This window comes from Lepus europaeus, chromosome 3 (genome assembly GCF_033115175.1).
Source record: "Lepus europaeus isolate LE1 chromosome 3, mLepTim1.pri, whole genome shotgun sequence".
In the NCBI taxonomy this organism is placed as follows: Eukaryota; Metazoa; Chordata; class Mammalia; order Lagomorpha; family Leporidae; genus Lepus; species Lepus europaeus.
Window position 1 is genome coordinate 35,814,605 of NC_084829.1, and position 14,941 is coordinate 35,829,545.

Here is a 14,941-nt window from a genome sequence, read left to right on the forward strand (position 1 = left end):
TGATGGCATCTGCCTCCTGGCGCTACGCGGTGCTACAGGGTATCACGTGAAGCCTTGGGAACCAGGCCTGGCCCTGGGAGTGGTCCAAATGTGTTCCGGGCAGACAGCATGTTGAATGAAAGGGCCCAGCTCCTCCAAGGGGAGGAGGTACAGGGAGACAGGTCAGAGAGAAGAAACAGCAGCCACCAGGCGGGCAGGACCTCAGAAAACAAGTCCAGGGGACTGGGGACTGGGGACTGGGGTGAGGGGAGCAGGGAGAGGCCCGGCAGAGGTATGTCACACAGGACGGGACTGACTAGGGTGATGACCTGAACCAAAGGAGAGGGGTTGAGCACAGACCTTCCACATTCCAGCTGGGGAAACTGGGGCACAGGGCAGGGAGTGACAGGGCCCAGAGCTTGCAGCTGGTACTAGCACAGCTGGGAGAGTATTGGCAGGGCTCCTGGCCGGTGCCCCGCCCTGACTGCCATCCTCAGAAAGTACCCTTTGCTGTTAAAGAACTGAAAACCCCCTGGCTACTTAAACGGGCATTATTAAAAGGTTCCTTGAAGAATCACCATTGCTTTGAATACTTTTTTTTTTTTTTTTTGACAGGCAGAGTGGATAGTGAGAGAGAGAGACAGAGAGAAAGGTCTTCCTTTTTGCCATTGGTTCACCCTCCAATGGCCGCTGTGGCCGGCGCATCATGCTGATCCGAAGCCAGGAGCCAGGTGCTTCTCCTGGTCTCCCATGCGGGTGCAGGGCCCAAGGACTTGGGCCATCCTCCACTGCCTTCCCGAGGGGCAACCGGGATAGAATCCGGTGCCCCAACCGGGACTAGAACCCGGTGTGCCGGCGCCGCAAGGCAGAGGATTAGCCTGTTAAGCCACGGCGCCGGCCATGAATACTTTCAATACCTGCTCCCCCACACCGTCTCCCATCTGGTAAGTGGGAAGCTGATATCAAGGAGGCCTATCATCTAATATTTATTGCTGCTCACAGGGTGCTGGGCACGATGCTGGGGAACATACGAAACCTAGCCAGGTGGATTCTACTCCTATTCTCATTTTGCTGATGACAATGCAGTGCCACAAGATTAAGGAGTTTGACCAAGGCTTCAGCAAGGGAGCGGCAGAGACAGGAAGGAACAATAGAATGTTTTGTTTAATTTGTTTTATGCTATTTATTTGAAAGCGGAGTTAGAGAGAGAGAGAGAGAGAGCGCGCGAATCTTCCATTCATTGGTTAACTCTCCAAATGGCCATATCCACTGGCTCACTCTCCAAATGGCCACAATGGCCAGGGCTGGCCAGGCCAAAGCCAAGAGCCTAGAACTCCATCCAGGTCTCCCACGTGGGTGCAGGGGCCCAAGCACTAAGGCCATCTTCAATGCCTTCCCAGGTGCATTAGCAGGGAGCTGGATAGGAAGTGGAGTAGCTGGGACTCAAACTTTTGCTCTAATATAGGACGCCATTGTCACAGGTGGTGGCTTAGCTGTGCCCCAATATTGGCCCCTGTCTATTTGTTTTTATCTCTTCCTTTTAATTTCCTATTTTCAATGTTTTAATTGTACGTGTTTATGGGGGTACAGTGTGATAACTCATATGTGCATGTGATATGTAATGATCAAATCAGGCTATTTAGCATTTCCGTCCCTTAAAGATTTATCATTTCTTTGGGTTTGAAAACTTCAAACTCCTCCCTTCCGCTTCTTTATGAACTACATAATAAGTTGCAGTGAGTTACAGTCAGCCTACCGCGCCTGAACACCCGCAGCCGTTCCTCCCTCCAGCTGTACTTTGATACCTGTTAATCGGCCTCCTCTATGCCCCTTCCCTTCCTGGCCTCTGGTAACCACTGTCCTACTAATTCCATCACATCGACTTCTTTAGCTTCTACAGCTAAGTGAGAACACATGGTGTTTGTCCGTCTGGGCCTGGCTTATTTCACTTAGCGCACTATCCTCCAGTTCCACCCACGAAAAGCCCTAATTTTTTTTTTTAATGTAGGTCTTATAACGTACCCAAAACATGATCCCAGGAGGTCATGTGTTTTGCAGACTCTACAGGATGACCACACAAGAGCCAGGCCCACCCCGACTTGTCCTCGTTGCCTGATACTTTCTCAGACCGTTCTGCAGCCAGTAAAGCCGTGTGCGACTCAGGGCACGTTCACCAGAGGGTTCTGGAAAAGACATTTTGCTTCTCAGAAAGGCACCACTGTGCTGCTGCTTGGGATGCCTTTGTCCTATATGGGAGTGCCTGGTTTCAGCCCCAGCTACTCTGAACTTCCAGTCCAGCTTCCTAATGTATCTGTCACTCCTTCTCTCTCTCTGCCATTCATCCAAATAAATGAATCTGAAAAAATACAAATTAAAAAAAAAGAAAAATGGGAAAGGATCAGGTCCCATTGTGTGCGTGCTTGGCACTGTTCCCGCCTCCATTTTCCTGCTGAAAGACAGGATTAACATGTGACTTTGAACATGTGACAAACCGGGGAACAAGAGTCAGCACATTAGGGCACTCTAGAAAGCCAGAGAGGGGTGAGCACCTGGCATGGTGGTTAAGACGCCAACTTGGGAAGCTCACATCCTATATCAGAGTAACTGAGTCCCAGGCTGGCTGCACTTCCTGCTAATGTGTACCTTCGAAGGCAGCCGGAGATGGCTCAATAACTTCAGTCTTTCCACTCACACGGAACAGAGTCCAGGCTCCTGGCTTTGGTCTGGCCCAACCCTGGTTGTTGTGGGCATTTGGGGAGTGAACCAGCAGATGGAAGATTTCTGTCTGTCTCCACCTTTCACTTTTAAAAAAAATGAAAATAAAGAAATAAAAATTTAGAAAAAGCCCAGTCCTTAATCCTATCTGTGACCTGATGAACCTCAGACCACCCTCCTCCTTAGCAAGCAGTCAGGGTCCTCAGGGATCCAGCCATTGCGGCCAGGCTTTTGGTTACTTGGAGTTCCGCATATCCTAAGTCAACAAATGCGCATCTCTCGGGTGTGTGTGCTCAAATTCTTTTACAGGTGCTGAGTCATGTCACACGGATCACAAAAATACGGACCCTACCACTGGTGCTGTGCTTTGGAGTTCAGGGGCAGATGAGTAGGCCCCGAATGATGTATTCTCTGTTCCACCCTCTGGGAGCGTGCAGGGGGTCTGAAATGTGTGTGTTTATAAACAGAAGAATCTACTCTATGCACCTGCGGAGTGCCTGGAATTCTCACGTGTTCTTCCCCATCAAGGTTTGCTTGGCCACAGGAACAGAAGATGGTGCGTCCTGTGTCAGGTCCTTTTGTCTAGAACTCTGGGCAGGTTCAAGGGCGCAGAAAGACACCTTCCTGGGAGGGCTGTCCCGACCCAGGCCCCACAGGCATAACTCCGCGCTCCCAGTGAGTGATCAGGAAAGGAGCAGGAGAGACTGTGCAACCCCAGAATTGAGGTCTCTGACTCTGGAGAAATTAAACTGGGCTGCAAACAACAGAAAATCATATAGCAGTGGCTTAAACAAGATAGAAGTTTCTTTCACACATAGAAGAAGTCTAAAGAGGGCATCTGGGCTGGTGTGGGGCCTCTGGTCATTGGAGACTCGGGCTCTGTCTATATTTCTGCTGTACTACTCCAGCCACTTTGATCCTCAAAATCACCTCATTGTCCGCAAGAGCTTCTAGCTCCAGCCATTACATCTGAATTCCAGCCATCGAGGAAAGTTTAAAAAAGGTCCCCTGTTGGGCCGGCTCTGTGGCATAGAGGGTAAAGCCACCACCTGCAGTGCCAGCATCCCGTATGGGCACCAGTTCAAGTCCCAGCTGCTCCGCTTCTGATTCAGCTCCTTGCTGATGGCCTGGGAAAGCAGTAGAAGATGGCCCAAGTCCTTGGGCCCCTGCACCTGCGTGGGAGACCCAGAGGAAGCTCCTGGCTCCTGGCTTCAGATCGGCACAGCTCTGGCTGTTGCAGCCATTTGCGGAATGAACCAGCAAATGGAAGACTTTCTCTCTCTCTCTCTCTCACTCTTCCTTTCAAATAAATAAATAAATCTTAAATAAAAAGAGGAGGGGGTCCCTCATCCCTACCCTATAAGGACTTTCCCTGGGAGTTTCTGCAAGTGAGGCCGGAAGTTTTCTTCTACCTGAGCACTATGCTGCCTTGGACACAGTTGAGAGTCGGTTGCCAAGGAAGAAATGGATTTGGGATGGCAACGAGCAGCCTCTGTCCCAGTCTCTAAAGCAGGGTCAGAGAATAAAAGACAGGGCCAGAACTGAAAAGACATGCCCCCACCTCTGTGAGTTCAGGACCCTGGCGAAGGCCCGGAATCTCTCGGAGCGTCTGCTGTGGGAAGGTCAGTGGCGTGATGTTGTGAAGGAGTCACTGTGGCTGCTCCTGCTATGGTTAACACCCAGGGCCGCTGGCTGGCTGGCTGCAGGGAGAAGGCAGAGCCAGGAGGGAGAGGGTGGACAGCGCCTTCCGAGATGAGCAGGAGGAAGGAGCTGCCGCCGCCGTGGCTACGCCCGAGGAGCACTCCAACGAGCAGGGGTCGGTTCGCCCAGCGCCACGTGCCCAGCTCCTGTGAAAAGCAGCGTGTACAAAGGCCTGTGCTGCCTGCTTCAGTCCGCAGGCCCCAGACGGGCAGGCAAACAAACATGGCTCAGTGGGGGAGTCCCAAACACCCAGTGGAGAAGAAAAGGCCCCTGGGAACAAAAAAACCAAGTTCTGGGTCCCCACAGGGCCAAAATAACCTGCTGATTGAGTCAATCAGCCAACATGCTGGTCAGGCCGTGGGTCAGAAACCGAAACCCCGGCCAGATCTATTATTTAGTAGTTTGTCACCAAGCAAAAAATAAAATCTATCCCCTCCCCCTAAACCCAACCGCGGGGTTGTTTGGCATTAAGAGTCACGGAGCCAGCTCGGGTCAGCCCAGGCCAAGTGGGATGTTTGGGATCCACTGTCTCCAGTAGGGTGGCCAGGAGCTTGGGGGAAGGGGCAGCTCCTCTCCGGGGTCCCTGGACCCTATGCCCTAGGGACCCATGCTTCAAGGTGCTGCAGAGAGCACCTTCTCTACCTGGGGCTGCTCCAGCGACCAGTACTCAGTATTTGCCTATTAAGTAGCTGCATTCCCACAGCCATGGTGGAATTCTATTCCAGGGGCCGCAAGCTTGGGGATCCCTGCGTCTCCTGGTGCTGGGTGTACCCCCTTCCCGCTCAGGCCCCGCCCCTCTGCCCGTCCTGTGCAAGCCATACAAAGTCTGCCATTTAGAGTTCAAAGACTAATTGGTTACAGCTCTTGGAGGCTGGGGGGAGGGAGCAGTACGAGCCTTGCTTTGGAGGCCATTTGGCTTGGCACAGGTTAAGTGCATGAAGCAGGCTTCTAGGGCTTTAGTTTCTAGTTCACCGTTCCCTTCACTCAAGACTGGAACCAGAACTTAAAAAGAAAAAGCAAAAATGTCTCATTGAAGCAAACATATATGTAGAGAAGAATACACCAGGGCAAAACAGCCTGGAGAATGTTCCAAAGTGAGCACACACAACACACCCAGGGAACACGTCTAGACCAGGAAACTGAATTGCAATCATCAGCCCCGGGAGCCCCCTACTGCTCTTCTCCAATAACCACTCCCCCTCGGCAGCCCTGTCCTGACCCCTAGCAACACAGGTGAGTGGCACCTGGTTTTGAACTCTGTGTAAAAGGAATCATACCGGAAGTGCTCCCTCTATGTCTGGCTTCTTTCACTCGACATCGTGTTTGAGAGATTCACCCAGATGGCTGTAGGTGGTCGTCGTTTGTTTTCATTACTGCATAGTATTCCAGATGGCATTTCATCCGTCCTGTCGGGAACATTCACAAAAGTGCTGCTAAAATTAAAACTTTCTTTTCACAACCAGGTTCCACAGCCTTTTTTTTTTTTTATAACTTATTTATTCTGGTAAAATCTACATAAAGTTTGTCATTTTAGGCATTTGTAAGAGTACAATTCAGGGGGCCAGTGCTGTGGTGTAGCAGGTAAAGCCACTGCCTGCAGCACCCATAACCCATATGGGTACCAGTTCAAGTCCCAGCTGCTCCACTTCTGATCCAGCTCCCTGCTATGGCCTGGGAAAGCAGTGGAAAATGGCCCAAGTACTTGGGGCCCTGCACCCACATAGGAGACTCAGAAGAAGCTCCTGGCTTCCAATCAGCCTAGCCCTGGCCATCGTAGCCATATGGGGAGTGAACCAGTGGATAGAGGCTCTCTCTCTCTCCCTCTCTGTGTCTGTGCCTTTCAAATAAATAAACAAATCTTAAAAAAAAAAGTGTAATACAATATAGTGGCACAATTATATCCACGCTGGTGTGCAACCGTTACCACTATGTCCAAAACTTTTCCATCATCCCAAACAGGAACTCTGTATGCATTAAGCAGTAACTCCCCACTTTTCTGGTAACCTCTAATCTACTTTCTATCTCTGTGAATTTGCCTACCCTTGGTATTTCATGTAAGTAGCATCACACCATATACGTCCTCTCATTTAGCATAATGTTTTCAAGGTTCACGTCTGCTGCAGCACAGATAACCTCATTCCTTTTTGGAGCTGAATACGGCGTCTTGCTGATCTATCCTCTGGTGGACATCTGGGTGGTTTCCACCTTTCGGCATGGTAAACAGTGATGCAGCAAGCAATGCCTACAAGGGTCGGACCTGCCACAGCCTTTAGCTGAGGATCTGCTGTGTGCCACAGGCTCAGATAGATACTCCTCATGAGCAGACTGTCACGTCCATGACGTGAGATTATCGTCCCCAGGTTAAAGATGAGGAAACCGAGCCGCCAAAAAGTCAAGGTACTTTCCCAGGGTCGAAGTACGGTCTAAGAGGCCAAGGTCATGGCTCCAATCCAGATCTCCTGGCCCCAAGTCCAGTGTTCTTCACCTCACCCCACCATTCAGCTCCCGCAGCTCTCCTCACAGAGGAAGTTACGAGAATTGGGTTTGTGATCCCGTTCTTGCTACAGCTCCAGGTAGGAAATCTTTCCCTTGGAGCCACTGAACCAGGACTTGGGCTTTCTGGAAGTGTGCTCCTCTCCCCTGGCAAACAGCCCAGGACAAGGCACGGAGAGCGGCTTCTCAGCCCCCTTGACCCAGCCCTTAAATTTTGTGCTCTCGCTTTTCTCCTTTAAACCCACCAGTTTTGTCACACCTCTGCCTGCCCTCCTACCACGAGCTGAGCCACCCAGAGCGCTTGTGCCACATTTCTAAGTTTCTCTCTTGGTACAGAAACCCAAGAGATATCTAAGATCTAATTTGATTTTTTTTTTTTTTATTCAGGGACACGAAGAAAACTGCTGGACCCGAAGTGTCTTCTTTCTCCACCATGTCACAAATCTGGAGAAAGACTCACCTACTGGTGCTGTGTCCTGTATGGCTGTGCCCTGGTAAGGAGCTACATGTGTGACTTAGTGCCAACCTTGGGGCTTCCCGGCTTTGCTGGGGATGCAGGGGGTTAAGCCTAACGCATAACCCAACAAACACCAGGCTCTGGAGGTAGGATGTGGCTACAGAAGCGGGCATATCCCCGCGCAGTGCCCAAGGCCCTTGTCATGCACCTGCAAATGTTTCAGGGTGGGGGGGCTAGATCGGGCAGGGAGGGGGCCGCTAACCCCGGCAGGGCCGACTGGAGCCATTCCGGGGCTCCAGAAAGAGGCCACCCCGGGCGGTAAATCCTCCTAAGCAGCGTACAAGCAGCGATCGCCTTGGCGCCCCACGGAGGCCCTAGCTCGCGCCAACCTTCAAGGAGCGGCAGGGTGGACGTGACGGGGCGCGGGGATGCGAGGCGCCGCCCCCGCCCCGGCCTCGCGGTCGGCGATGTCCCCGCGCCGCGCCGCGCCAGCCTCCCCGGGACCGCCGACAATGCGCCTTTCAGCGGCCGCCGCCCCCGCCGGAGAAGCCCCGCGCTGCGGCTCGGGGGGCGGCGGCTTTCCTCGAGGTGAGGGCTTCCGCGCCCGGGGAGGTGCAGCGGCCGTGCGCCCGCAGGCGCCGGCGGAGCCCGCCCGCCCGTGACTCAGCGCCCAGAGCGCGCCGCCGCGGGAGACCCCGCAGCCCGCGCCGGCCGCTCGGGAGTCGCCGCCGGCAAGGTCTCCGGGGCTGCTGTGGACACAGGCAGACGTCGGCGCATTTACACGCACGCGAGTATCCGCGAGTGGCGTCTGCCTAGACTTTTTACCCTATCTTTTCCTGCTCATTATTCCTCCTAGGAACTGGAGGAGCTGTCTAGCAGTCTTTTTAAAAATTATGGCCATGCCATTCATCCATTGACTGACATGCATAGCTGGCTGGATTTTGCATTCTGGTAGTTACACGCAGTGGAGCGGCCACCACCAAGGCCAGTCGCACCCCTGCCCTCCCCTTACCAGCAGCGGACCCTGCCTCCCAACCCACCAGTGAATGAGGGTGCCATCTCCCCCATCACACCCCAGCAGCAAACAGGTGGCACAGACAGGGACATGACTGCCACCACTCTGCCCAGGGCCCCCGAGGTATCTTTTTTTTTTTTTTTTTTTTTTTTTTTTTTTTTTTAAGATTTTATCCATTTATTTGAGAGGCAGAGTTACAAAGAGGGAGAGACAGAGAGAAAGGTGTTCCACTGCTGGTTCACTCCTCAAATGACCTCCATGGCCAGAACTGGACTGATCCAAAGCCAGGAGCCAGGAGCCAGGAGCTTCTTCTTGGTCTTCCATAGGAGTGCAGGGGCCCAAGCACCTGGGTCATCTTCTGCTTTCCCAGGCCATAGCAGAGAGCAGGATCGGAAGAGGAGCAGCCAAGACTCGAACCGGCGCCCATATGGGATGCGGGCACCAGAGGCAGAGGCTTAGCCTACTATGCCACGGGGCGCAGCGCTGCCCCAGCCTGCCCAGCTATCTTGTTACTGCAATGTGTTCTCCTCTGAATGAACTGGAGCAGTTTCCCTTCTGTGCCGGAGCCTTTGCCTTTGCTTCTGCAGGAACTCTATCTTGTGCTTTAAAGCAGAGGCATTCCCATTCGCCCAGAATGGCTGGGAAAGGAGGCGCTTGGCGTTAACGGCACACTCTAGTTAACAGAGAGCTCCCTCATTTGTCACACCCAATGGCGAGCTTCCAAAAGATGAAATCCTAAGGACATAAACGTACTAATAGGACAGTAACAAAGAGGAGAGATCGGGGCCGGCGCCATGACATACTAGGTTAATCCTCCGCCTGCTGCGCCGGCATCCCATATGGGCGCCGGATTCTGTCCCAGTTGCTCCTGGCTCCTGGCTTCGGATCGGCACAGTACCGGCCATGGTGGCCATTTGGGGGGTGAACCAATGGATAAAGGAAGACCTTTCTCTCCGTCTCTGTCTAACTCTGTCAAATTAAAGAGAGAGAGAGAGAGAGAGAGAGAGAGAGAGAGGAGAGATCAATGGACAATGGAGAGTGAATGTGCATTGGGGTGGGGTAAGTTACCTAACCCTTCTGAGCCTAGGTTTGCTCATCCATGGAATAGGAATAATGGTGATTATGGTTGTTTAAAAGTTGGCAGTAATTTATTACATGAACCCTGGGACAGAGTACATGGTCAGTAAATGCTGGCCAGTTAGGACAAACATGGCTTGGGCCTTGTTCTGGTGCCTCTGGAGACACAGGGTTAGCCTGACCCACCAGCAACACTGCACAGGCCTGCGTGAAACTGGGATGGTATAAACTTGCTGTGGGCCCAGTGATCAGACTACCAGGAAGCGGTGTCTCACAGTCTTAGTACCACGCACATTTTGAGCCACATCCTTTTTGTTGCGACAGGCTGTCCTGAGCTTTGTAAAATGTTTAGCATGATCTTCAGCTTCTTTTTTTTTTGACAGGCAGAGTGGACAGTGAGAGAGAGAGACAGAGAGAAAGGTCTTCCTTTGCCGTTGGTTCACCCTCCAGTGGCCGCCGCCGCTGGTGCACTGCAGCCGGTGCACCGCGCTGATTCTATAGCAGGAGCCAGGTGCTTATCCTGGTCTCCCATGGGGTGCAGGGCCCAAGCACCTGGGCCATCCTCCACTGCCTTCCCGGGCCACAGCAGAGAGCTGGCCTGGAAGAGGGGCAACCGGGACAGAATCCGGTGCCCCGACCGGGACTAGAACCCGGTGTGCCGGCGCCGCAAGGCGGAGGATTAGCCTAGTGAGCCGTGGCGCCAGCCGATCTTCAGCTTCTACTCACTAATGGACAGACACGCATCAGTCATAACAATCCAGAATGTTCCCAGACTGGACTAGGTGTTCACCACAGGGCTGAATTGCTCCTGGTTGACAACCACTGATAGCAATCCTTTGGAAGACCCTTCCTGAGGGTTTCCATAGCAAGAGGGAAATTCCCGCCACACCCCTGCTCCCTCTCCACAGGACAGCCCCTTTTTCCTCAGTTCCCAGAATTCCTGAGCAGGGGCTACATAGCAGCCAGGTGTGGGCAGGGCTCATCAGGGTGGATGGAGCAGACCCGAGCCCGCCCGCCTAACGGGTGGCCTGCTGAGCTCCCGGAGGTAGAAGCTGCCATGTCTGCCCCCAGAGGCCGGGCAAGGCCAGATGAAATCATCCTGAGTGATGACAAAGGATGGTCTGTCGTTTTTTCTTTTACAAACTGCTCTTGCACCCGCCCCCTCCCCGCAGGCTCGGGCCTAGGCAATCAGCAGAGCCATGGTGTTAACTCTCACGTCTCTGCGGTTGACCAGACAGTATATATATTCAACCCTTGCTGCACAGTTTCCACTCCCATCTCAAATAGGATACTTCATCCGCAGTGCAAACTCTTCATGGTCCCAAACACAGTTCCTTTTCTTCCCTTCTGATTCTATTCAATGGATATTTATCGGGGGCCTTAGCAAAAACTGCTTGTTGCTCCTAAGTGTCAGTCCTTCCTTTCTTCATTATTAACAGAACCCTGAACGCCATGCACAGCTTTAAAAAAATAAAATAAAATGAAATAACTGTGTTTCCAGGCCTCCCTTGCAGCTTGGTGTACCCATGTAACTAAGTTTTGGTTAATGACACACAACAAAGGGGTGGCTGAGGACTTCTAGAAAGGTTCCTTCAGAGGTTAGGGGGACATAAGTACCCTCTTGCCCTTCTGTCCTCCTTCCTCTCCTCCTGGAAGTCAGACATAATGAGTGGAACTCCAGTAGCTATTTTGGGCCACGAGGAGAATTTGAGGATGACAGTGCCCAGAGACTATGGAGCTGCTACACTAACCCTGGAGCTGCTACACTAACCCTGGACTTTTGCAGGAGAGCAGAGGCCCCTGTGTGTTGAAGCCATTGACAGTCCCGACCCCCTCCCAAGGTTCTGCCGCCCTCCCTGTTCTCAGGCAGAGCACTCTGGAACTGTCATCGGCTTGTCCCTCATTTTGGTTCCCCTGCCAGCCAGCCAGCGCGGCCTGCCGTGTTCTGCATTAACTACCTTCTTGCATCCCTCTCTCTTAGCCTCTACGTCATTCTCAGCAGGGCACGCAGCTGACGGGACTCGGTACAGGTGGGCAGGATTCAGGAGATGCGTGGAGCCCATCTGGGACGGGAGACGCCAGTCAGGGCCGGCCAGAGGTGGTAGCGGTCAGCTTAGTAGCTAGCACTCTTGTGTCCCCTGTGTGCCCAGTGCTGCCTGGTGCCTGGCACACGGTAAGCACTCACAAGCACACCTGGGAATTAATGGATTCCCTGACAGTCACCTCTTTGCATGGAGAAGACCTCTCCTTTCACCACCCATGCACATACACATTGCCTTTCACGACAGAGACACCAGGCTACAAAGAAAACCCTCAAGAGTTTGCTGTTGACTTCAGCCATGTCACTTGTAAGGGGGGACAAAATATGTATGTGGTCAGCTCCAATCCCAGGCTGACTACTAGAAATAAACTAACCCCTTGTTGAAATGGCACAGGACAACTGCAGGGGGGCAGGGATGGGGGGAGCCGGGCGGCAGGAAACCTGCCTGAGATCTGACACAACTTGTGCAAACAGAATGACGGGTTCGCAGCCCTGGGAGTGCAGCAATTAATAGCCCCGCTGAGGCTCCGGGGCTCCGGGGCTCCGGAGATGGAGCTATTTAAAGCCGAGAAATGTCATTTCCACCCACAGAGGCTGCCCCAGTTGTGCGATCTGGACCCTGTTCAGCTCCGGTGTGCCGGCAGCCTCCCTGGCCTGACCTCCCAGTGGTGGGCCCGCAGGGCTCCCAGCCAGCCTGTCGTCACCGCTGAGCAGGAGGGTGGCTGACCTTAGCCTCTCCGGGTTTCTCTTCCTCCTCCCTTCTGCTCAGGCCCCAGGCAAGGCTGAGTGGACACTCAGAGCCCAGTTTACCCTTCCCCAGGGTAGCTGAGAGCCTGAGGCTGCTGCCCACGCCACCCCAGCGAGGGGTAAGGGGTGCGGGTAGCTGGGGTCTGGAGAAAGAAAACCCTTGTCCCACCAGAATCAGATCCTTGTCCTGCTGTGTGACCTCAGGCCATTTGCTTATCCTCTCTGGACCCCTATTTCCTGATCTGGACTGGGACAAGAGTCTTCCTCTCCCTTCCCTGTCTCTGGGGGAGGCTGCAGGAGATCAGAGAAAGGGAAATCTTTTGAACCTTTAGGAAGAAAAGCACCATAGAAATCCAGGTATTACCTGCAGCTCCTCCCACTCTCCCCTCCAGGCAAGGTAATCCAGGAACGCTTCCTCTGGAGGCGAGGCAGGAAGCTGGCGTTTGAAGTGTCGGTGGGCCCCAGACTCCACGACAGAGCCTTCAGCTCTGTGCTCCTAGGTGCCCAGGCTCCCTTTCCTGCCAGATACCTAAGGCGAGAACTTCCTCACATCCTGTCTGCTCTGATCTCGTGTATCTGTTCTGGCTGATGTTGCTGTGGCTTAGGGGAGGTGGAAGACTTGGAAGTCTAAAGAACGTGCCAAAACCAAGTCTGCCCTGCAGGTGTCTAATGCCTGGGGATTGCTGGGTTTGTTTTCTGAAGCTGAGGCCTTGGCCAGGGGAGAGCATGGGGCCACTCAGCAAGTTCCTAAGGGAGACGTAGTGAGATGCTAGGGACACCCAGCCTGAAGTCTCCCTGAATTCATACTGCTCTTGTCCACTGCTGCCACCCAAGGTTGCGAAGAAGTGTCTTTTAACATTGTCATTCTGCTACATGTCCTTTGTGGAAGTCCAGGGGCTGTGTCCACTGACAGCGCTCAGAGATCCAGCCAGGGGGATGGCTACCACCTCAAACACTGTCAGTAGCGAAAGAGCAATCTGGATGGTCTCAAAAATGCGAATTTTTAAAGGCAGACAGAGCAAGTCCCCATCTGTCGCTCACTCCTTAAATGCCTGCAGGGCCAAAACTGGACAGAGCTGAAGCCAGGAACTCAATCCAGGTCTTCCTTGTAGGTGGCAGGAATCCAATTACTTGAGCCGTCACCACTGCTTTCCACAATCTGTATTAGCAGGAAGCTGGAACTGGGAGTTGGAGCTGGGACTTGAATCAGGGTGCTCAGATATGGGACATAAGTGTGTTCACCACGGGATCACTTGCCTCTCAAAAATGCAACACGTAATGCTCTAGCCTACAGCTCCCTGGCCAGAACCAGTCAATGGCTGGGCTCACTTCCCAACCAGTGAGAACCGAGTGGTACGATCTCACTGTGCACTTGGAAGGGGAAGGACACTCACGCTTGTTGAACAACAGTAATGATGACCACATGATAAAGAATTACATCAGCAACACCAGCCTGGGAAATAACACTGCTGATACCAGGAAGTCCCTGATCTACCTGCCCCAGCCATGTCGCTGCCCTCCCCACTGAGGTGCCCGTTAGCCTGCGTTTGGTGTTACCACTCCTCGGGTTTCGCTTTGTTTTACTGCGTACTTCCAATATATGATGTCGTTCTGCGTGGATTTAAAGGCCGTCTTCATCTGCCACTGTCTTTTCTCCACGGCCCACTGTGTCACGGCCACATTGCATTGCCAGGGTTTTGTCGCTGCGGACAGCACTACCGTGAACGTCCCTGGGCATCCACAAATGAGAGTTTGCCCGGAGTAAACACTTGGAAGGGCGTGTCATCTGATGACACATTGCCGAATAGCTCTCTCCAGCGTGGCTGCACCAAGTCACGACCCTGCATATCGGCAGCCTTCCAGTTACTCCACGTCCTCGGACTCACTGGGGTCTGTGTGATGGACGTGGACACCTCCTTCATGGTTTGGGGTTTCGTTTATTTATTTATTTATTATTCACTTGAAAGGCAGAGAGACAGAGATCTCCCATCCACTCGTTCAATCCCTAAATGCCCACTACAGCCAGGCTGACACCTGGAGACAAGAATCCAATCTATTTCTCCCACCTGGGTGGCAGGGACCCAAGCACTTAGCCTTCACCTGCTGTGTCCCTGAGGGTGCGTTAGCAGGAAGTTGGACTCAGGAACAGAGCTGGGACTTGAACCCAGGCACTCCGGCATGGGATACGGGCATCCTAAGCGGTGTCTTAACTGCTGGGCCAAATGCCCGCCTCTCCTCATGCTTTTAATAAAGTTGAATTCATTGGTTCAGTCCACAAATGTTTCTCCAACACCATCCATGTACCAGCCACACTGCTAGGAGTGGAGGATGATGAAGAGGGATAGAGCTCAGGCCCTGCCCTCGGTGCACTTACAGGCTGGTGGGTGAGACAGACGCGCTTACTCAGGAACCGTGAGAACAGGCCAGGAAACAGAGGCCGGTAGCAATCACCCTGCCCTGCGGCCCACCGGCTTCTTTCTCATGGACACGCTCAGAAGCTCAGAACAATTCAAAGAAGCCTGGGCAGAAGGACTGGGCCCAGCATCCTGAGGCTCAGGCAGCGTGGTTAGAACCTTGGCCCAAGGATGGGGGCCCTTCAGGTGGGGACCGCTGCCGCATAGCCCGCGCACGACAGCACCATCTGGGGGACCACCCTTGGGTGATTGTGCCCCTGCATTCAGGAGGTCAGCAAGAGGCCTTCCATTCTGAAGGTGCG

The 14,941-nt window shown here is 53.3% G+C and overlaps 1 long non-coding RNA gene across 1 annotated transcript in view; it reads right to left on the bottom strand.

Annotated features, from left to right (window-relative positions):
* Positions 1–837: 837 nt before the first annotated feature.
* LOC133755853 (uncharacterized) overlaps positions 838–14,941 on the bottom strand; it is an 86,203-nt gene continuing 72,099 nt past the window's right edge. The window contains exons 4-5 of the long non-coding RNA XR_009865494.1: positions 5,673–5,801; positions 838–4,541 (exon numbers count right to left, since the gene is read on the bottom strand). This is a non-coding gene — a long non-coding RNA (uncharacterized LOC133755853). The remainder of the gene's footprint in view (positions 4,542–5,672; positions 5,802–14,941) is intronic.